The 17,731-nt window shown below is 34.7% G+C and overlaps 1 protein-coding gene across 2 annotated transcripts in view; it reads right to left on the minus strand.

Moving 5' to 3' along the window:
- LOC113113562 (FERM and PDZ domain-containing protein 3-like) overlaps window positions 1-17,731 on the minus strand; it is a 127,724-nt gene that overhangs the window by 71,240 nt on the left and 38,753 nt on the right. The gene's annotated exons all lie outside the window — the stretch shown is intronic.

Raw genomic sequence — 17,731 nt, forward strand, 5'->3', positions numbered from 1 at the left:
TTTTGGCGTGTGTGAAGTCATTAGCAAAAACTGTGGATGACAGAGTAGGAGTAGGAGACATGAGAAGGTCATGCTACTCCACTCTTATTTTGCCAATTCTGATTTGTGTCACTAAACATGAAAAGGTGTTTTTCAGTGAGACCTTGGAGTCACTCAAAATAGGTCACAGTACGTAACCTGTCCGCGTCAGGTCCTGATCAGTCTGTTGGGATTCATTCTGCCATAACAATCAGCTGGATCTACATGATCCCTATTATTATATAGATACTTGCCACACGGAAAAAAAGAAATTAGACACAAAATATTGATTTAGCTCATTTATAAACACAAAGCTTCTGCAAAGAAAACAATTAAATCAGAGTAAAGTATTCCAGAGAGTGGTGTAATAAACACCAGTAGTTGTTATACTAGTAGACGGTGGAGGAACAATGAGGTGTTACAACTCTTAATTATAACAGGGACAGCTCTATGCAAGCACAACTTGAGGGGATATTTAAATATTATCTTCTCATCCTTGTCTCCATTACTGACTGTGCACAAATTCACTGGTTCCACTGGACATTACCTAATAAATGAACTGCAGTGGCCTCCGTAGACCTCTGTATGACAGCATGCTGCATGCAATCTTTGTTGTTCTTTGTTCTTTCACTCATGCAGGTCAGTTTAAGACCAAGTTCACACTCTAATATGAAAAAAGAGAGAACAAACAAACAAACAAACAGAAATCGGATCTGAACAGTAAATCAGAACTAACCACTAAGGCTTTACCAGTAATGTTCACTTCTGTTTTTTCCTGGCTCAATGATGGCTCATTTGAATCCTGATTCTAGTCATATAACAAATTACTGACATTATTGTTGTATTATTGTTATTGTTAATAAACGTTTGGCTTGATATCAACAAACATAGATGTGCACAGCATATTAAACAAAGTATTAGTGATGAAAGAGGTATGATAGAAAAATAAGCCACACAAACAATCAGAGAGACATATTGGTTAAATTATCATAATAAAGAAATCTATATGCACGTCCAACTATTATGCGAATGAACACAATGTTGTGTGACTTACAGAACTATATTATGAAAAACTATAAAGAATTAACATACTAAACAATGACAATAGATAAGAAACACAAACAGAAGACAGGCGAGAGGAAAGATGCACGCTGTAGAGATAGCTCTTATGGTTAAAGGGTTAGTTCATCCATCTTCTACTTCCAGTTCCCAACAGTCAGCAGGAGTTAGAAAAAAGTGTTTATTGCATTTAAAATCTGGTTAGTTATCTTACAAAAACATCTGTATTTACTACAGGGGGACTTTATTCACCCCCCGGAGCCATGTGAGGGACGTTTTATTACAGATTTGTGCCCTTTATTTCACGTCTTCTGAACAGTTGACAACAAACACCGCTTACCCCCGTTGAGAAGAGCAAGGACTGTTTTTAATGTAACTTCGATTGGATTATTCTGAAAGAAGAAAGTCACATACACTTAGGATGCTTCGATGGTGAGTAGGGGAGAACCGGGGCGAAAGTAACACGGGACGAAAGAAACAAAGCGATTTTCTCCGAGCCTCTTTCTGCATTTGCATTCCCAGCTACGACAGCATGTTCGGCATGCAATCCTTGACGGAGCTGAGAAATATCACGCGATTTCCTCATCGTTTCCCGAAGTTAGGTCCGTAAAACTGTTTTCGAGTACAAAAAGTAAATTATTGAAGCGGTAATTTCGTGTTGTTTTTCATGTTTCATGTGTCACAGTAATGATAAATCTACAGGTTATTTAGTGCTTTAACACATCCTAAAGTTTGCATTTTCACATTTTTTTTATATAAAATTAAATCGAGTTTAAATGTCAGGAGTTCCTGTCAACTGTTACTTTCGTCCTGCTACAGTCAAAAAAAGTATTTCTTTTGTTCCAGTGCAGACTATATTGTGAATTTCTGTGTCTTGCATCATTTCTTACAAATGTTTATGTCATATTATACCAAAAGAATATGTCTGAGTGAGGGTCAGAAAGACAGACAGAGGTGCTACGTCACATTTATATTTAGGATTTAGCCATATCTTAGCCTTTACACCTCCAACTGTGAATTTGCAGTGTTTCCAGATGTTTTAATGCACATTTTCAATTCATGCATAAAAACAACTGGATGGAAACATAAATAGGCCTACTGTTGCATTATGTTTAGAGGTTTTTTATTATGCTAATGTCATTAAATTTTTATATTGTGCATTCTGTAGAATTTTTTTATTATTATATAAAAATGCATTGAAATTCAGGTTTTAAGACATCTGATGAAACTTAAACTTACATTTAAAATGAAAATATGAAAATGTAATTTTTGAAAAGATAAAGGACACAATATGTTTGCAGTTATTTGTTAACACGGTCACAATCAGGTATACTTAAGAAAAATAAGACTAACAGAAAAAAATCTAGCTTATATTGTTGTGTTACTTTTGTCCCAACCGATGGGGTCGAAAGTAACAATGTGCAACTTATGTTCAAAGTGAAATTATACTGAAGTCTTTCTACATTTCTACAAAATACCACCTTGTATTGTTAGACCACACGTCTGAGTTACTGACCACAGCAGAAATATATCTCTGTATACAACAGTATCTTTTAAAATGAAGTTTTTCTGAAAAATGCTACTTTCGCCCCTGCTCTCCCCTAGAAGATGGACAAGTTTTAATTCTCGGGTGAACTAACCCTTTAATATTTTCAAGTTTGAGGTTGTTTACTCTCTCCTGTCTGGTTCTCCATCTACAGTAAGTGGGACATTAGTGTGGAATTTTGGTCTTTGATTGCAGATGTCTGTGCTGTTCAAGACCACATTCTTTAAACCATATTCTAAAGTTGCATCTTTGCATAACAAGTTGCTATAGTCTTCCCTAATTCTAAACCATCACCACACATGCATGATCCAGCTGTCTCTAAACTATATGGAGAGTGGATATTTACAGATTATTAAAGCATAGAATGTTGAAGAGTCTTTAGAACTAGCAAATTCATTCATTGGACATATCTTACTGAGGAGTAACATAACATGTCTGGGACTCACTCTCTAATGAGAGATGCTTCTTTCACATCTTTCCTCTAATGTGACATTGCAAACTTCAAAGCTGTTTTTATCCTGCTTGAAATCAGATTGAGATGAAGCACAGCACTGATGCAATAACCCTATTAATTAATACGAGAGCATCTACAGTCCTGCTGCCCCCAGAAATGAAGCAGATATTTGAAGGATTTCGAGGGCACTCTGTTCACAGTGTGTTCATGTTGAGAGATGGGGACTAGTAGTTTAGTGTTCCCACGGCAACGGTGAACACAGTGAATGTTTGGACCTTCATGTTCAAGCGCAGAAAAAACTGAAACCTGGACATTAGAAGGAAAAAATTAGTCATATTTGCTATCTATGAACAGTTTGAACCAGTGAAATGTGACAGAATGCATTTCCTCCTGTACATGGAAACAGAGCTCTTTCCCTGATTCAATCCTCAGGGCACAACCAGTCACAACATGTTTAAAATGGCCTTTTTCCCTTTAAAGGGGTTCATATGATGTGATTTCAAGTTTTCCTTTCTCTTTGGAGTGTTACAAGCTGCTTGTGAATAGATGAGATCCCTAAAGTTTCAAAGACTAAAGTCTCAAACCCAATGTGATATTCTTAATAAAAGTCTATTGTCATTTCAGGTAAGATTTTCGTTTCGGCAATCGAGGTCTTTAGAAAACTTTAATTAAAAATAATGACATGTGTTAGAGTTGTGTGTTTGTGTGTGTACCAAAAGAAATGTGGTTTATGGAAATAGGCAGTTATTAATATTATGTGCTAGCATCTAGTGTACGTCCAGTAGAGCAAAAAGTAAACAATGTTGTCTTGTCTACAAATAGTCTTGAAACTGACAAATAACTAGACATAATGCTTACAGAACTGGACCTTATCCCTCAGAGAAAGAGCTCCAGAAGCGGTGGGATTCATTGCTAACCCAGTACATGCGTTATCAGAAACACGGACCCTCGGGAAGTTCTGGATCTCAGAAGACTGGCAGACAGCAATGGATCCTGAACCGCCTGCAGTTTCTACAGCCGCACACATAAAGGAACGAGAGCACTTCAAATTAAACTATCAGGGTAAATAAACAAATCTATATGTTTTTATTTTCAGAATAAAAAGAAACATTTTGCTCTTTTAAAGTGGCCATGGATTGTTCAGATGGGTCTATATATATATTTATTTATTTATTTAATTTACATAAAGGTTCCTAATGCATGTCACGGTTATGAAACAGTCATTATTAAAATGATTAAAAATACACAATTTCCTTATGTTGTGTGAAGGGGTTGTCATATCAACATAAGTTTTGGAACAAAAAATCCTGACCTTGTTAGTTGGTTCTCTGTACACGACTCTATTTGCATCGAAATTTACTCTGACTCACACCATAAAAATACAAAAAATTAATAAAATAAAATAAAAATAAGTACGTTGGGAGAAATCAATATTAATAGGCTAAAATGCCTAGAAATCTTACAAAAAGTAAAATGTTTAGATTACATTTAAGGAGGTATACATTATCCTATGCCATAAAAAATAAAACAATTGAAAATGTGGCTTATTGATGAGTGTTATAGGCTAGGCCTAGTTCTTACACATAATTTGGCACAAACATTAATGCCACAAATTATGAAAGGCTTGAAACTTACATTTAATAATTCATTGATGTATTTCAGCAAGTTCAACACATTTATTCCCATACAGAGCCCACGACACACCGAAAATGATGTCCCTGAATTAAGAAACTGGTCACTTTATTATTATTATTATTATTATGAACAAACTCTAACACTGTGTGTCCCAAACAAACATGATGCAATAAAAATAATCTTTTTTATGTAGTCTTTGTTCTAACCACATTTAGAAATGCTTTTTTTTTCTTTTTCTGTGATGTCGTGGCATGAACAACAATATGACAGGTAATGTTTATATGCTTTATCCAATGTGAATATTATTTTGCATGATCTTTATAGCCATAGTGAAAGCAACAATAGATATTTTAGCTCAGATCTTGAGTCAGCAGTTTTCTGTGGGGGATTTATCACACCACATCCAGTGTAGACAGCATCACTGATTATAATAAGTTCTGTTGTGTTGTGTTGTGTGCCGTGTCGCTCGTGTCCTGCATAGACACAATGTAAGTGTCGCTTTCTGATGCTGGCTCTGAATCCTCATGGCACATTGTTTGAAATGACCACGGGCCTAACAATTTTCTCTCGCGGGACGCCTATTGAGGAATTGTATTTGGCTTAAAAGCCCAAATGTTTTATAACGGATGCTGCTGAAGCCAGAAGATGTTTGTACATTCTGAATAGATCTATGTTAGCCGGTACAGTCAGGTCAAGGCAGTAGGTTCAGTGATCGTTTGTGGTCCTGTTTGAAATAGCAGCTTGACTAGTGCTTAACTGTATTAAAAATGCTTCTAAACTATTTTATTTATTTATTTTTGCACCATATAGTATATAGATACATTGTAAAAGGTATGGGGGATGTAGGGGGTTACTATTTGTGTTTGCTGTAAGCTGGTCCTTCAGATTTCTTGGGCAACCATAAAAGCATGTGGATGAATGTTACCAATGCAAGAAAACACAAATGCCAAATTAAAATGAAACATTTTTGGTATAAATAGCAGTGAGAAAATATGCAAATATCACAAAGGATTATGCTTAATACATCCAAAGCAGAGAAGCATAAATGGTAATAACAATTAAAATATGATTAATCATGCAGCCCTGTCTGAACTGAACTGAATACTGAAGTGACGTGTAATGAATAATGGCACTGTTGTCTTTTAAAGCTGCTTTTTATCAGAATCTATAGTTAAGTTTCCAAAATGATGAACAGGTGGCAGGGCCCTCTCAAGGCATACTGATATGTACAGATTGTCATTTTGTTTGTTTGCTCAAGTATTTTGACAAATAACATCTTCAACATGCATACACACACACACACACACACACACACACACAAAATGTAGGAAGATATGTTTTCAGTAAACAGTAAACAAATAAATATACACTATATAAAGTGTAACCTTTTTTTCTGTTTGATTTGGGCGAGTTTGTTGAAATAAATAATTTTTGGTAATCGAGATTTGGCAGCAACAGCACTTTTCTTTCACTTAGGTCAGCAATTCACTTCCTGACACTTCCAATAAAGTCTATTCATAGCAATAGAGAGCAGGATCTGCATCCCTCCAAAACTGGCAAAGATTTGCAGAAAATTACTGTTGATTAGCAAATAAACAATTACGTATATATTTCCAAACTTTTATTACATAAGCTTTGTTACACCACAAATGACAAGGCTATGTTAATATTATAATATTGTAAGTTAGATGGATAGACAGATATTGACTTACTGACTATAGTCAGTAAATTATTAAAATAAAGTGTTAGCAGATATTAAGCAGACAGTCTACTAATACTCTAATGATTGCTAGAAATGTGCTGTAGTTGGCAAGATTATATAACAATATATACCTTTTTCTTTAAGAGCTGGCGTGACCTGTAAATTCTATGGGTCTAGCTTTCAGTCTCTTCTGCATCAGCTTATTATACCTGTACAAAACAGCTTGTTTTGCTGCTTGATATTGAAAAATTGGCATGTAAGTTATAGTTAGTAGAATGTCTGAAGTAAACTATGACAATAAAGTGTTACAGTTTGTTAAATAGTCAAAGGGATACATTTAAAGGGATAGTTCACCCCAAAATAAAAATGGTATGTTTATCTGCTTACCCCCAGTCGATCCAAGATGTTGGTGACCTTGTTTCTTCAGTAGAAAACAAACGGATATTTTTGAGTAAAACCGTTGCAGTTTATCACTCTTATAATGTAAGTGGATGGGAATCAATAATAATACAATAAAAAATAATAAAACAATAAAAAAATAAATAAAATAAAACCTACACAAACAAAACCAAATTAAACCCTGCAGCTCATGCCGATACATTGATGTGTGAACCCATTTATGGGTGAACTACCCCTTTAAGGCCAGAAACACACAGTAGGATAACCAATAATACAGTTGCAAATGCTTAGCCCATGCATTTCAAGCACTCACTGTACACAATTAGTATGAATTCTTCCATTGCTGTGTTCAAAAGGGGTTATTATAGTTACCGTCTGTAAATACAGTTAAACCGAATTGTTATTTTTCAGGTAACAAGCTACTGTAACTGTAAATAACTTGCTCAGAAAGATTCTCTTCAAACTATTGCTGTTGTTGTTCTTCGACAGAAGTTGACCTGACAGACAAAAGTAAAGACTCTATACTATTATCTACAGTAACACCTCGATACACCAACACTAAGATCACAATTGCACTCAGACACATTTCGGGACACAACAGATGTAAAAATGAGCTTGGGGAGCTAGAAGCATCTGCAGTATACATACTTACACTGTACAGTATCGTTTGGGCTCAAAAACATAGCTGATCAATAAAAACACTGACACTCATGTAATGCAGAATAATAGCATACCATTAAAATATCAACTACAGTAAATTGTAGATCTTAAACATATGCAAGTCAGCTACAAGCTCGAGTGAATGTGCAAGATAGCAGAAATCTGTTGTTACATTTGTACTCATTCTCTGAGTCGTATAGAATGTTTGGCAACACGTCTGGCAGATCTGAACCTGTCTCAGTTTCTAGATGTGTAGATGTGTAATCAATCACACAATCTTAAAGAGAATAAAAGCCATGATCAGGAGCCAGTTGCTCCAGCTACATTTAAAACACTGAATAACAAAATAAACAAACTCAAAAAGTAAAGTGGCATCCCCTTATTTATAAGAGGTGCACACAAAACACAAATAAGAGACAGCCTTACGATTCTCTTCAGAAAAAGCAGAGCTCCTGGAGGCACACTGTGGGCGGAGCTAAAGAGTCATGAGCACTTGGCTCCGACTGCCAACAAAACACAGACATTTGATGCGGTTTCACTTACTGTCTGCAGTTCTGAATCATTTCAATGCCAACTGACAGGAAAACATGCTAAACTCAAAAACTTTTTTTCATGTCTGGGGTAACTAGGGCCGTGTCTGAGATTTTCCTTGTGCCCCTCGACTTACTAAACTGTATGATGTCTCATGTAATTACTCAATGTTTTTCATCCACAGAAAGATATCAAGAAAACATGTGAACAATGTCACGGAAAGTCATATTTACCTAAATACATAAATTATAGTTGGAGCAAGAGCAAGAGCAAGTCCTAAATAACATAAGGACACGACTCTCCCTTTCTTTCTGCCTAAATTCATTAAGATTCTAAGAAAACTATCTTAAAGTCAAGTCACGTCACATTTTCTAAAAGTATGTTCTTATCTTTGACAGCTATTGATCGAAGGCTGCGTGTCCCATCAAGTGTGCGGCCATTGTCTGTTCTTTGGACGTGTCCATTTAAAGATGCATTGGTCAGATGACGCAGTGCTGATAAAGCCAAGGTTCTGTGAAGCATCTTTCAGAGAAGAGCTGCCGCACACATAAATTAGGAACAAGGGCTTCTGTCAGAGCTCTGCAGCATTGGCTCGTCAAACAGGGTGAGACTGTCCAGTCAAAGCCTTCACATTAGTAATCCTGGAATATGCCAATGTCTGACCCTTTTTCTAGCAAAGCAGCAAGTGCAAAGCGTTATGAAATTCACAATATCCCATTCCCCTGTATAAGGATATTCTGCACAAGGAGCATAAATATTGAGTAACTGTACTTTCTTTACACAGGTAAATGTTATCTTTTGGGAATGTGTACTTCTTAAACTTTTACTGAGTGTCTGGGGAGAGGGAGATACTTTTTACATTTATTAGCTGTGAGCAAGATGGCAATAAACAGAAATTTACTTTTAATTATTTTTCAATTTTATATACATTTTTATTATGAGTATAATATAATTATATGTGTGATGACAAAATGTTATTTCAGCAAATTATTAACAAGTTTCCTTTACAAATTCAAGTGTTGATCATTTCTGGCAAGACATGGCCAAAAGTCCAATTTAGTGACTCTCTTAAAGATCTGTTTACCAATTTCTAAATTTCTGAAATGTAATCAAGTTAAAATGAAAGCATAGTTCCACAAATGTAAAATAATCAACACAATAACTTACTGTGCTTCAAACTGGCTGTTATTAAGCCTCTCATCAAAAACCTTAAGATGTGCATTTTCTGATAAACTACTGTGATTTTATAAATATTATTATTTCCGTTTGTGAATAATGCTATATCTTTCGTCGGGGATGTTGGGGATCAAGTGTCCTCTAGTGTATATTTGAGCCATTGCTATCTATTACGTGTGTGTTTTTGATTAGTCCACATATGATTGTGAATTACACTAATTGTTTGGGAGAGTATATAATAATGTCTTGTTTTTAATTCTGTTCATTTGCATAATGAAGGTCAGTGGACCAAAACATGGTGATAAATAAAGTTTAAGAATTTGCATGTATTGATAGTGTGCAGATTCATTACTTATTTTTGTTCTTCTTTTAATTCTCATATTATAACATGAATTGCAGCGAAACTGTTATACAGTTACATTTATTTATACCATAGTCCAGTGTTTTCCACAGACTTACACTCTATTTGTGACACTTTATCAGAAATTACATGCAAGTTGACATTCAGTTTTCTGAAGACAGTTGTTTCCTTCAGAAATAGAGTGAAATAAAAACACTTGCACTCAAAAAACATTGTTGTCTCATAACTGAAATGTGATTTCTGCAGATTATATAATTGTCCATATTGGACTTTCAGCAGTTTATCATAAAAATGTTTTCAGAATTGTAACCTACATAACATATACATAATTATTCAAGTGCATGTATTCAACCAAAAGCGTTCTAACCACTACCTTTCCATAGGCAGGGATTATTCTAATCATATTCTAATGGGCTGCTTTGTTATATTATAAAACCCAGAAAACAATGCAGTAGTCTAAACATGCCGATTTTTTTTTTTTGTTAAACAAAATATCTCCCTTTTGAGTGGACTTTGAGATTTGTAACTTTTGTAGATCTTTTTTTATGCCCAAACATACACACTACACACTGACTAAAATACAATATGTGATATAATATACTAAGACCCCTTAAAGTAAAGATTGGTTTCATGTTGATTTGAAGACATGAATAATCCTGCAGAGCGGTGATCTTGAAATGAATTCCCCACAGCTCTCAGAACCGGACGCATAATAAACACATGAAGTGTCAAAGTTGAGACCTGCTGAGATTGCCAAGCTGTCCTTATTTTAATGAGCACATTCAAAGAGCTCAAGGAGTTCCAGAAAGAGTTGGTGAAGACACTGAGATTACGGAGTTTCACTCTCATGCTACGAAAGCTTTTACAACAGAGCGTCAGGGAAAATATCAAATACACACTAGCTGTTCCCTCACATTTACTCTGATCATTACTCTGCCATGAACTCAGTAATGTTTAACTCCTGCTGCGCTGTGTTCTCAGAGCCACACAACCAGCCCGTGGCTTTCAGAACCGCTCTGCAGAAACACAATGAAAAATTAATGTAGAACAGAGGATGTAGAAGAAAACCAAATCTGCTCAAGTCTTTAGGCTGTAACCGAGCCTTCGGTTTGAGTTTTCTTCTGAAGGATCAGCCAAGACGTAATGTTTCCATTCCTAACTGCCTGCTGAGGATTCATCATTTCCTCTGAGAGCCGAGGAACCAGTAGCATCAGATTCACACAAAACTAATGAAAAAAATAAAATAAAAATAATAATAAATAAAAAAAATCCAAGATTGAAGCAGGAAATACTTCATTCCCCAAAATCAGTTAGACCTCTTCAACCCTAGTGATTAGCCTTGTTTAATATATATATATATATATATATATATATATATATATATATATATATATATATATATATATACTGTATACACACTAAAAGTGACTCTTTTTTTCCACTGTTAAACAGAACAAGAGTATATTGATAACAAAACAATAATCTTTGGGGTTTCCGAAACTCTCATAGTCTGCTACTGGCTAAACAAATCCGAATCCGAACAGAAAATATTGTTTTCAGTTTTAGTTTAATTTATTTATTCTTGTTTATTTGTTATATTGCTGTCAACTTTTGTTTAATTTGCTGGATGATAATGATGATAATGCTGGACTTCAGTCTGCTAATTGGTGACCTCAGTCTTTTTAAAGGGAAATTGAAAAAGGGCACGTATTATATATATATATATATATATAATATTTATTTTTTATTTTTTATTTTTTCAATTACAGTGTCTGTCATCAAGACAAATACGCTTGTACGATTTGAAATCACAATAACTGAAAAGCAAAAAAATGAGCAGTTTTGAGTGTCAGATCGGTAATGAAACTAGACAGCGTGCTTCAAGCCTTTCAAAACAGATGGGAGAAGTTTAAGCAAGCAATCAGTGAAATAATCAAGAAAACATGATGAATGTTTAAATTAGTAACTGTAAAAGTAATCTGCATATGAGCTGGCAACTCCATTTGTCTTTATTGAGGGACTAATTAAACTACCCCGAAAGTAGGTTCGTATAGAGACGTTAAATTGATGAGCCCTGAGTGCCCTTCAACAAAATAATGCAAAAGCAAACGGTCTGATTTTTGGGATATGAGACCGAACGGTCCATAGTTTAGCTTTCTGCTCTGAGGTGGAAGGCTAATCGCACGGCTCACTGAAGGAAAGCAGACATCGCAGGTCCTTCTGCAACCCAGCAGTTAATTAGCTTTTGGTTATCAGCTATCAGACTGGCTTTCCTGGATGCCGGAGGTGTAAATCAGAGAGACTGTGTTAAATTTACCACAAATGATTCACAGCAGAAGCACCCTGGGGAAAACTCATCTGAGAGAGTAATTACCTCCATCACTGACGTCCTGCAGATGTGACCTTCCCTCTTCCAGATGTTCAAACACATGACCAGTGTTGGGGTTAACACATTACAAGGAACGCAAGTTACGTAATCTGGTTACTTTTTTCAAGTTACCCATTACTTTTTAATTTACAAGAAAATATCTGAGTTACTTTTTAAAAAAACTAACGCAGTTACTTTGTTTTCCCATTTATTGCCTGACAAGTCTCCTGTTCCCATATTAGGAGAAATCAGAAGTACAGAGGAGTTATGTGCGCTGTGTGAACATGATGTAGTTCTAGACTAAATGTGAATGTGCAATGATCCATCCCACTCACAAAAAACAGATTTAGTATTCATCAAAATGAATTAAAACAGTAAAATGCAAACTCAGAATATGACGCAAACCTGAAATTATTAAATGTTAAATAACACAAATGTTATTTTATTTTATTTTATTTATTGCTGAAGAGTTGAACCTTCTTCTCCTGTGTTCTACTGTACAGACGTGAATTTACTTTTCCTTCAGCCTGAGGTTTATTCATTACACTTTTGAAAGGGCTTTTACATTTGCTATAAATATAACTTCTTTTCTTAAAAACAATCAAGCCCTGCTCATATATAAAAAGTAATGCAATAGTAACGTAATGTATTAATTTTTTCTCATAAACGTAACTAAGTAATATAATTAGTTACTTTTTTAGGGAGTAACACAATATTGTAATGCATTACTTTTAAAGTAACACTGCAATGTCTAACTCAGCGGCGTTGAAGACTTCAACTCTTTTAACCGTGCAGGGGCATTTCTAGGGGTACAGTCACCCCTATATTTCAAAACTCAATTGTTGATCCTGTTATTGTTTGTCTTTATTTGCGGTATAAGGTACACCAGCTGCACACGCAATACAGAGCTGGAGTTTGTTTCCTGCAATGGAAAATAAAACTTATTGAAATCTTGAGTCTGTGTTCACCACAGACCTTATGGCAGGATTATAAGTTAGAACCCATTGATTTTGGGACAATGGTACTGGAAGTACAAAAAAAGTCAGCTCATATTCTGGTTTTAGGACTCATTCCTGCAGCGCTTCAGAACTCTATCACCATCTGTGGTTGATATATACATAAAACCGCATGATGCTTGCAGAATAGATCTGTGCAGGTGAATCTGTTGGTCTGAGCAGATCTATCATGTGGGGACCCACTGACAGTAAGAAGAGCTTCCAACAAAACATTCATCAGAAAAACCATATGAGCAGCAAGTGTTGTTGTGACTTGGATCTCACTTTGGCACACTGTCTGTTTTCTTTTTTGATCGCAGACTCTCCGTTCAAGGTTTGTTTGGTTTGAAAACGTGCTTCCCAAGAGCTCAACAAGGTTTCCGGCCCAGACACAACTGTGATATATGATATAAGGCTGTGCAATAGAAACTAACATATGTATTTAATGTGTAGCAAAGTGATATCTGATGCCAGAATCAACCAAATTCCTATCCTTAGTTTACAATTTCTGGGCACTATGAAAACCAGGTTTGCTTGGGGATTGATTGATTATTTATATATTTGTTTATTTTACTGACAGCATATATTGTTATGCTAGATTGTTCAGAAAGGTGATATAACACCCTTCATCATCAAACTGAATGATTTGTTGAAAAATTAATGTCTGTAGTATAAATGCCACTCAGTGAGTTTCAATCCGGGTTCTCAAAATACTATTGGGTAAGCTGTGAGTGGGTGGAGTCACGCAGACCAAAACAAAAACAGAGTTCCTGCACAGAACACACCTTTCACATTTCAGTGGCTGGAGCATTGCTTTTCACAGAAACAACTACAGTCTGTGATTTCAATATGTTTCTGCACATTATGGTTTTTATTAAAGTATTAAAGTATTATTTATTATTAAGCATAAAAAAAAAAAAAAAAAAAAAAAAAATACTTACAGGCCTTTTAATGTTAGGGGTGTTAATTCACTTATACCCCAAGCAGGAAAATAGTGATGCTTGCTTTAGCAAACTAACGAAAATACAATAAATAATAAAAATAATAATAATATTAAGAATAATAATAACAAAGTAATAACTGAAACTTGATTTGAGATTGAATAAAAGCACTTTTATTTCCACTTTTACTAGCATTAACAGATGCTTGTCATAAAGTATCTTTCGAGATGAAACGTGCACAAAGTTTCACATCTTATGTAGACCTATTATTGAGAAGGTCTTGACTTTTATTATGTTGCTAATCACTTCTAATCATATAATGCTAATCATGAAAATTATAATCTAATAAATATATGTATTTTTTTTGACTGCTGTGTTTGATGTTTGGTGAAAACCCCCTCACGTCGTACCTAACAGGCATCGTAGCTGTTATAAATCCACTGTAATCCACTGATTCTCGGAGCTTATTGCTTTATTTTCCCATGTCAACATGGTGCTTATTGCTTTTATTAAACAGTTATTCAATTTTCACAATAAGATTTTACAGAATAAAGCAGAGCAGATAAAGTGTAATGATACAAATAAAACAGTATTCTTCCACCGAACAATGTAGATCCTCAGAAACAGCTGTGATTTCAACAATGTGGTTGTTGAGCAATGTAGATGTAAACAAATGTGTATGTTTGCAGTGAAATTTACAACCGCTTTGAATGCAGATCAACCAATCAGAATCAAGGACCGGAACCATCCGTTTTAGAATAAATTATTTAATACTGAATAACAATTAGGGGGTGAATTTTTTTAAATTACTCAGCAATCAGTTTAGCTCCATCACTTAAGCGGAATCAGATCTAATTTTCACGCTAGGCTCATTATCCTCATCATCTAGAGCAAGCTGCCTGCTATGAATGCTTTGATTAGCTGAGGGGCATACATTATTATCACACATCCTTAACCACTAGACTATTACAACCTCCAGCATTAACACCGTACCCTATTTATTAATATATTTACTTCCAGTTGTGCTCCAAAAAGTCAGCATCCTGAATTTATTACAGCTCAGTTGTAAAGCAGTCTAAGTTTAGCTCAGAAAAGAGCTGTGCTGTCTCAGTGCATTCTCATAATAGCTTTGACAATGAAAATGTTCATCTGGGAAATATCATATTTTTATTATTAATATTTTTATTATTATTATTAAAACACTCAAACTGCAGTTTTATCCATAAGTGTCATGGCAAAATGGTGACATCATGTCAAATACATTAAATATATAGTTCACCTGAACATAGGGCTAAAAAGCAGGTCACAAACAAATAAACCCTGAAAAATAATCCTAAACCAGTGACAGGAATGAACTTTTCCATTAAAGAGAGATATTTAGACCATTAAGAAGACTTCCAGTGGCATTTTTACCTTTATAACCTTAGTAAAAAAGATGTATTATCTTTCATGTAAATTCCTAAATTAAGTTATTACAATTTTAATAACCAGACACTATAAGGCTGATACCAACCAAACAAAATCAATTTCAACATATTTGCACTGAGGAATATATTTGACATATATTTACACAGACTATATTTAATGCTGCTCAGAGATGCCACGAATGCATTTACACTACTGTTACAATTTATGAGATTAAAGTTTGTAAATATGATATGAATAAAGAACTATGGAATAATACATTAAATATGAAAATTCATTTTATGAATGGCATATTGAATCACTGACTGACTCGATTCGTTCATAAATGTTGAATCATTCCAGAACAAAATACATCTTTGCAAAACAGTCCTTCTCAACAGTATTGAGTCTGAAGTTGCATCTAACTCCAACATAACATTTTTGGTAACACTTTAGTATAGGGTCCAATTCACACCAATAACTAGTTGCTTATTAGCATGTCTATTATTAACATATTGGCTGTTTATTAGTGCTTATAAAGTACATATAGTGCATGACATCTATAATCCTACCTAATACCCTAAACTTAACAAATACATTATAAACTATTAATAAGCAGCAAATAAGGAGTTAATTGAGGCAGAAGTCATAGTTAATGGTTAGTTAATAGTGAAAATTGGACCCTAAAATAAAGTGTGACCACATTTTTTATTTATTAATTATATGCCATAGAATAAAGTATAGAATAGTGACCTTAAATGAGGACAAATGCATGTCCTGCTCAACCCTCGGTGATAGGCAGACATGGTATTTCAAAATCTGAACTAAAACTGGACTGATATCTTTAAATGTCTCTAACTTGTCTTTAAATCGTTCAATGGCTGTAGAAAACATGGAATTAAATCCTGCAGGGCCTGTCAATCTCCAAACAGGACTAAATAAAAGCATTAACAACTTCAGGTCTTCTGGTGTCATTATATCTCATGATGTGTGCTCTCATTCAGTGCCATGTTCTTCTTCTCACATCAGAATCACATCTTGCATACCATTAAAATCTGCAGCAATATGTTTAGATAAATCTCTCTCTCTCTCTCTCTCTCTCTCTCTCTCTCTCTATCTGTTGCAGTTTAATAGCCATTGCCAATCATTTTAAAGATGCCTTTTTTTTTTTTTGCAACAGCAGATTGCAATTACATGGATTTATTCAGGTGTATTATGTTTGGAGATGCTGTTTGCGACAAAATCATTTCATTCTGCAAGCTATCAATAAACAGTCATCATCTGTGCCAGAGATTGTAGTATCTCATTGTGTTGGAGGTATTGTTTTCATGCAGCTGTAGGCTGTCCATTTTATTCAAACTGACAAGTTATCTGTGATTACTGAGGTGAGGCACCATTTCTTAAAGTGCTTTGACAGAACCAGCAGCTATTCCTGACAGCAAGCCAGTCAACTGCAAAAGCCTTTCCTCCCCGGGAAAGTATGTGAGGCTGAGATAGAGTGCAAACGCACTCATAAATGCAGAGCTGGAGAGCCATTTTAGCCAGAGTTGCCAGGCTGCAAAAAGCCCACTTCATGTAATGCAATGTCACTGAAACAGCAGAGCAGAGCCCCTCCAGCGTTCAGCTTTATCAATAAATGAAACAACACCTCCATCACCATCACACTTCTGAGTCTTCAATCAGGTTCTCTGCTTAAGGTACAGCCTGTGACCTCACGAGCCAGGTTACACTGAATACCAAATATGTTTTTAATAGCTTTTTGAATATTATGGAAGGAGAAGGCACTTCGGCTCAGACCAGATTGGGGACTTAATTTTTTGTTTTACTGCATTAATATTTACAAAGGTCCCTCACTTAGTAGACTTCTGTTCTTCCTGAGGTTAAAAGGAAAGTCGTAGCAAAGCTTGAGCGAGTTACTGTATGTGAACAGCTCTTTCTTCTCTTTCTTTAGAATGAATAAGACCAGGAATGTGCATTGAGAACATAAAAACAGTCCATTTTGATTCCATGATGATTTTAAAAACTGCTGCTGTGCACTTAAACAGAGACTTCATCTGCATCCAAAAAAAACAAATCATTTTACAGTATGCATTCATTTATTTGTTTGTATTCAACATTTTTACAATTATATTTTTTTTTATCATTTAGAAACAAGGTTTTTACATATCATCATCATCATCGTGTGTTTTCACTGCAGCCATGGTATTTTAGTATCACTGAGATTCTGTATATAGTTTTTATTAATATTTGGAATGAGTTTTTATTTTAAGATTTTGTTTTTGTTTGTAATTGTGTGTGTTTTAAAAATATGTTGTATTAATTTGTATTTTAATTTTAGGTTTAGTTATATAATTCTTTATCATTGTAATTTTTTTTTTTTTTTGTCACACTTAAGTTTGGGGTCAGCTCTCACTATTAACTAAATTTTAACTACTGTTTTATTTTATTTTATTTTTTTATTTTTTTTGCGTCTTATCAATAG

Source organism: Carassius auratus, chromosome 14 (assembly GCF_003368295.1).
Source record: "Carassius auratus strain Wakin chromosome 14, ASM336829v1, whole genome shotgun sequence".
NCBI classification, from domain to species: domain Eukaryota; kingdom Metazoa; phylum Chordata; class Actinopteri; order Cypriniformes; family Cyprinidae; genus Carassius; species Carassius auratus.